The sequence below is a fragment of the Mustela nigripes genome, chromosome 4 (assembly GCF_022355385.1).
Source record: "Mustela nigripes isolate SB6536 chromosome 4, MUSNIG.SB6536, whole genome shotgun sequence".
NCBI classification, from domain to species: domain Eukaryota; kingdom Metazoa; phylum Chordata; class Mammalia; order Carnivora; family Mustelidae; genus Mustela; species Mustela nigripes.
The window spans coordinates 160,051,140-160,058,110 of NC_081560.1; the positions used below are offsets into that span (position 1 = coordinate 160,051,140).

A 6,971-nucleotide genomic window follows, 5' to 3' on the forward strand; every position below is an offset into this window, starting at 1 on the left:
ATCAAACTATGTGAAATCTCCTGACTTGAAATTCTGGCCACTTACTTCAAAAAACTTAAAACTGGTGTTTTGTGGGCAGCTAGTTTGCAACTTGCCACAACAGACAGGCTGCCATAAACACAATTAACTCTGGGAACAAATGCAACACCTAGAAACACAAAGTTTGTTGGAAAATGAAGGCTGATCTCTATATATTTTTTTAAAAACCTGTATTCCTGGCAATTCACAGACCTGTACCCCTGGGGATAAAAATACATTATATGTTTACAAAAATAATAATAATAATAAATGTTATTCTCAACAACAACAAAAAAGGCAAAGCAAAAAAAAACAAAAAACAAAAAAACAAAAAACACAACAAACCTGTATTCCTCTACAATAACTTTTCTCTGGAACAGGGAGGCAGAAGGAGGGAATAAAGGAACTTGAGAAAAACATGAATTCAGTTGCCGCAAAGCGAAAAAGGTAAAGGCACCTCTTTCCTCTTTTTTAAAAAAATTAAAATAGAAGAATATTTCCAGCTTTGGAGTCCACGTTGGGACAATTCTGGCAGTTGCACATTTCACTGAGGTTAAGCTGTTGGAACAGAGCTAGCTCCCCTAATCTTTCTCCAACAGAAATGCTGTGCAGAGCAGGTAACCTGTCACTCAGAGCCATTTTTATAAGGACAGGCTAATGGTTTTTGTGACTAAGCAAGAAGGCATGACAACTGGGGGGAGGAGCGTCACCACCAAAAAATGCGAACACATTATATATGTGTACTGGGCTTGTGCATATGGACCTTAGAGGGGTTCCTGAACCCTCCCCCCAAAAATCTAAGAAATAATACCTCACTGATTATTATAGTGAAGTTCAACCGTGCAAGTTCAAGCACAAGTGGTTATTTTTTCCAGCATACCTCTGTAGGAACCATTCTTTATTTAATCACTGCCATGATCAGCAAACCAGAGAAAAATCTCGCAGAGTGAGGAAAACAGAGTGAGTCATCTCCATGTTGATAAGGAGACTGCGGGATGAGGGCACCGTGCTGGGAGGTAGGTATCAGATGGTGCCTTTTCTAAATCAGTCAGTGGAGCGATGAGAACGATTTTTTCCCATGACGTTCAGTAATCACGGGAGATAGAGGGTGATGAGCCCCCCGTTTTAGTGACGGCCACAAGTACGATCTAATGTTTATTACTTCCCCAAGCCAGGGAGGAAAAAGAAAAGCAAAAGGGGTTCCTCACTCTCTATTTGTGGTCACTAGATGGAAAAGGAGAAAAATATCTTGTTTTTACACGTGGCCGACAAATGTGATAAAACTTCCTGTTTGAAAAGTACAAAATCAAATGTGTAAATCTCCTGGAGAAATACCAACGCCTCAAAAATGTCGCTGCTGCCAGAGAGGAACAGCATGTCTTTGCAGGACGCGATAACTTGGGCTGGGAAGTGGCCGAATGAAACGTTGGTGACACAAACCAATACAGCCAGCCAGGGAGTTACTTTTAGACAGTGACCCCTGCGCAGGTAGCCTTGCACAGCATACACCCCACAGCAGTACCAGAGCCTGCAGCCTTGGTCTGAGACCCTGACTTCCAGCCTTCACTTACAGACAGGTGACAACTCATACAAACTGCACCTTCAGCATTTCCCTCCAGTAGCTGAGGTCCTTAAAGAAAATGAGTTTGGGCTGCTTTTAAATTAGACTGAGCTCTGGGGTTAGAAACCATCCACCATTTCGTTCCAAATTCTATCTCCTATTCCTCAATGCGACAATCCTTTGCTTCAAAGGGCGGCAGAGAGAGGTCCAGTAGAGACAGCAGATTTGTGGTTCAACTCGTGGCAAGCCCACCACCTCACCTCAAATTCACATTTTGTCTGAAGCTGCAGAATAAAATATCAGCCAGAAACAGCCTTAAATCCTTTCTGAAAGAAGGGAAGGAAGGAGGAAAGTAAGCAATTGGACTAACTGATATATGCAAAAGATATGCAAAAATTTGAAATTCAAGTTAAAGAAGCCTAGTCCCAACCTGCTGAAGAACGTGGAGCCCCGGAACAAGTGAAGGCAATGTCTCCCATCAAAATGTACATTGAGCAGGAGCACTCCAGGAACCAAGAAATGAAGAACTTGAAGCTTTCTATTTCTAGATCATGTATTAAGAGCGAAAAGGGATACTTATGCTTTTTAAAGGTAACACATAAACGTGATACAAAAAGAAATTAGAAGTTGTTAAAAAACAAAACAACAGAGTATATTCAAAGATCTTACTGGTTTTATCCACTGAGTCACGAATTGGGTGGCCTCCCATCTAGTAGAAAGGAGCTCTGAGGAGCTATACAAAATGGAAGACATTTTTAAGGCAGAAGAAGGTGGGGCAAAGAAGTTATTCTAGCAAAAAGTGGACTATCCCAGGCAAGGTCACCTTCCTTTGGAGTAAGGAGGGAAGGGCGGTGGGGGCAGGTCCTATCAGGCAGATTCCCTCCTCACTAGTGCTGACTGGGTAACTCCAGGTTGACTGTTGAAGGTTACAGAGGTAGGCTGGGTATTAAGTCTTGGTTTGCAGACATGGGCCTTAGCACAAGTCACTCCACTTTGGACTTTTTTTTTTTTTTTTTTCCCTAAAGTATGAAAGGGTATAGAATGGAAAGTAAGCACCCTTCCTGCACCATCGCCCTTCTCAAAGTGCTACTCCTCTCTCGCATCTTTTCCTGAGATGGTCTGCATGTGTACCAGCACTGAGGCACTGTTTCACTTTTCAACTGAAGGAGAATACCACCACTTTTTTTTAATGCCTGACTACTCAGTCTCTGGAGACATGAGAAGGTACCAGTTTTGTTTTGTTTTGTTTTTTTAATCCCTAAAAGCACTTACTAAGAAGGAATCAGAGAAGAGAAATCCTCCTTCGCTGATTATCAGTAAATTTCATTCTTTTTAAGCATATTTAAGTTCTACTCTATGATAAAAGACAAATTAAAACTCAGGTTGGTGTCAATCGTCACAAATACCATTCCATTGAAACCTCCATATTGCCATAAACCACTGGTTATGGATAGAGAATGTTATGTAATCAGTGCATAGTAGATGCCCCAGAAGTCCCACTGAGAATATTTTCAGTGAAATACAAGGGCCTGGAAATACACAAAAATGCAAGTTAGGGATGCCCATTGCCCAAGTGACTTGAAACAGCACATTCCAGAAGGCTGCATATCACACTGCCCTCAACAGCTGCACAGGTTTCCTCTTGTCATGTCCACAAAAGGAATGAAAAGACCAGGCCTAGGAAAGGGTGACAGTGTCCTCAAAGAAGGGATTCCGAAAAGATCCTGAAAAACCTCTGGGGAGGGCTCAGCTGAGAGGCTCTCGAGGGCAGTCAGAGATGAAGTCTAGGGGGACAGGGAGGTGACCAGCCGACTTTGAGGGGCGACTTCAGGAAGGTGGCAAAAATGTCTATGGAGCCTGGAGATAACGAGACTGAAGAAACTCACCAGATAGCGCAAAAATGGAAAGAGAGGAACTCAATGAGAATGTGCAGGTAGCTCAATGGGGCGATTTCTCTTAGAAAGGGACAAAACCAATACGGAATGGCTGCATTTTGTGCCTAAAGCCCACAAACAAATACAAATGTGTAGGATTCAGGACAGATTTCCTCCTGTCAGCTGAGGACAGTTGATGGATACGGGTGCTCCCTGAAATGCATCTCTCTCCAACAACCATCATGGTCTACTTTTGCTGCTTTTTATCTTACAACATTTATCCTTGATTATTTCAGAGATGTTCTAAATATTTCCTACATTGTGGCTCTACAAACCAAAAAAAGGCATTTGGCCTTTTTCATAGAACGTGATCATATCTAACTTTGATTACACAACTAATGGCTTTCATGCACTGTCGCTTTAGAGAGCCTTCATTTAATGAACTTCTGGGACACTTGGGTGGCTCAGTCAGTTAAGTGTCCGACTCTTGATGTCGGCTCAGGTCATAATCTCAGGGTTGTGAGATCAAGCCCCACACTGAACTCCAACTGTTTAAGATACTCTTTCTCTCCCCTCCTCTGCAGGCCCTCCCTCTCTAAAAAAAATAAAATAAAACAAATAATGAACTTTTGGATGGTACAATTTTAGGATGAAAAACCTGAAATGTATTAACAGTGAATTACACTTAGTCATCAAAATGGCTTGCAGAAGTTCCAATACAGATAAAGAACAGTGTAGTTTAGACTATTAATGGCAAAAGATGCTGGAACCTTCTGCTTGCCAGCCAAAGGCACAGCCATGTGCCAACTGCATAAATGCAGTTTATAATTCACTCAGCCAAACTGATTTAAAATTATGAAATTCTAAAACTAATTCTCTTAATTTGGTTATTACAAGTTTTTTTATATAAGATGAGGTTTTACTACTTTTATGTCATTTCATTTGAATAATTTATATTCTTGTGACATGAAATCATACCGTGTTCATTAGCACACTGTGTCTTCATTCATTTCATAGGGATTTTATCTAGAAAATCCACCCTTTGCCTCTTTCTCTGTCCAAGTCCGACTCAGTCCTCCTTTCTCTACCTAAGTAATCTCAGTCTCATAGCTTTTAAATACCATCTACGTGCTGGTATTGAGGTGGCTCAAAGATACCACCTCCAGGCCCAGCCAACTCCAGATCTCCAGGAAAATACCAAATGCACACCTCAAATTTAACATGTTCAAACTGAACCCTCAGGGTCCCACACCACACATCCCGCTCTCTGTTCCTCATCTCAGTAAACAGTAACATCATTCACCCAACCAAAAACACTAGACTCTTTCTGCCCACACTCAGTCCAGCAGGTACGACCTTCAAAATATATCCTAAGCTTGACCAGCTCACATCATTCTAGAACCCCCACCCTAATCCAAGTCACGCCCGTATCTCCTGCTTGGACCCCTTCAGGTTACACTGATTCTACTCTTGCCCCCAGAATCTATTCTCTACTCAAGACCCAGAAAAATAATTGTGAAGCACAAAGATGATTGCTGTTCTGCTCCAACTCTCCAGTGGTGTCCAATCACTCTTCTTATCATGGCCTCCAAGATCTGGCTCCCACGTGCCACTGATCTCATTTCATATCACTGCCCCCATACCTACCTCCCAGCTCAAGGCCAGCCAAACTGGCTGCCCTCCTGTTCCTCCATCATGCCGAGCTCAGCTGACGTCAAAGGCTTTTCTTTCTGCTTGCTATTCCCTCTGCCTCCACACTTCCCCTAAGATTCCTTCACTCCATTCTGATCTCTGTACAGAATTTCTCCCCTTCTCTTTACCAGGCCCAGAAATCTTCTCAGGCCACTCTTTGAAAAACAGTCCCTCCAGCCCCTCATTTTGTCTCTCCCCCATGGCACTTATTACTACCGAAAATTATTATTTAGTGATTTACTTTGTTCATAAAATAATTTTAGTGCGCACCCATCATGTTTGCATGTGAGGTGCTCTTCTAAGGACTGGAGATAGCAGTGAACAAGAAAGCGAAGATCTTTGCCCTCGTGGAGCTCACATTATTTGCCACTCTACTTAACTCTAAGCTCCAGACACGTGACACAGTCTGCCTTTAAACCTCAGAATCTCCAATTTGTTGGAGACTCCAACAAATTTGCTCAGAGCAACAACGCCTTGGCACACAGTAAGCATTAACATGTATTTGAATGGGTAGTGTCCCACCCATCTGAGACCATCAGCTTCTCTGAGGACCTCCACCATGGAGCTCTTCTTGCCCACCATATGGGACTCTGGTGTGGGACCATGAATGTCCATTGTGTGCCTTTAGACACTGCTGTGTCTGGTCAGCCTCCCACATCTGAGTTGGGACTCTAACCCTGGGCTGGCCTGCCTGCCTGTCCAAACTGCCTGTCCTGCACCAACCTCCAGCACTCAGCCACTCCCCACATGGCCATGCCACTGGGACTTGTCTCTTTGGGTCATACGAGCACCTGGTCCTTAATGTGACAGCTGACCAGTCAGTCAGCAAACAAACAGCTTTTCTCAACAAAGAGTGGTGGGAATCCAGACACACAGGTCCTACTGCATCCTTGGCTCATGGTGGTCCTTCCCCTCAAGGAGTTCACGCGAGACCTTCAACATCACTAGACACCATGCCCCAGAGAGTCCTGGGTTCAGCACTGACACACTGCTGTAAAGGACAGATCTCTGCCCTTTCCACTGCTGCAGAAGCAAGACGCTTACCCGCTGTGATGAGCAATTAAGTTTCTTTTGGAAAAAAGAACATTTGTTCACAGAAATGATCTGATCTCAAATAAAAATGAAGGTAATTGGGAAATGTAGGTAATTCAACATTTCAAGAAAAAGGCAGCTGCAGCCGTGGTAGAAAGGGGGAGAAAAGAAAAATGCAAAGAGCTTGAAGGACCGCTCTGGAAGACTCAGAAAACGGGCATTTAAGATCCGTGTTTGCAATATATGTGTGTTCACATTTTCATCTGTGAGCTTAGAACTACCCAGCTCTACATCTGAAAGCTAAACAGGATTACTTTATAGTTGTCCAGCACTTTATTCCGTATGAAGCATTCTCAGGTATATAATCGCTTTTGGCAGGGCAGGATTCATTTCTCTGTCCGGGGCCCAGAGAGGCCAAACAATTCACCTGATCTCCTACTTGGTTACTTGGCAGAACCAAGCAAGTACCAGAACCCAGATATGCCTCGGCCCAGCCCAGTGTTCTTCCTCCCAGAACAGTATGGACAGTGTGGTTCTCTGAAAATCACATTCTGTGCTCCACCAAAAATATTTCCTTTTGTTACAGCAGAAGAAATAAAACAGAGGCACCTGGGGGGCTCAGTCAGTTAAATATCCAACTCTTGATTTCCGTTCAGGTCGTGATCTCAGGGTCGTGGGACTGACCCACACCATACGTGGAGTCTGCTTAAGATTTTTCACTTCCTCTCCTTCTGCCCCTCTCCTGCTTCTGCACATGCTTGCACTCACTCTCTCTCTCATAGAGGAAGGAAGGG

At 43.4% G+C, this 6,971-nt stretch overlaps 1 protein-coding gene across 36 annotated transcripts in view; it reads right to left on the reverse strand.

Moving 5' to 3' along the window:
* Positions 1-6,971, reverse strand: part of SORBS1 (sorbin and SH3 domain containing 1) — a 226,497-nt gene that overhangs the window by 156,229 nt on the left and 63,297 nt on the right. The window lies entirely within an intron of this gene.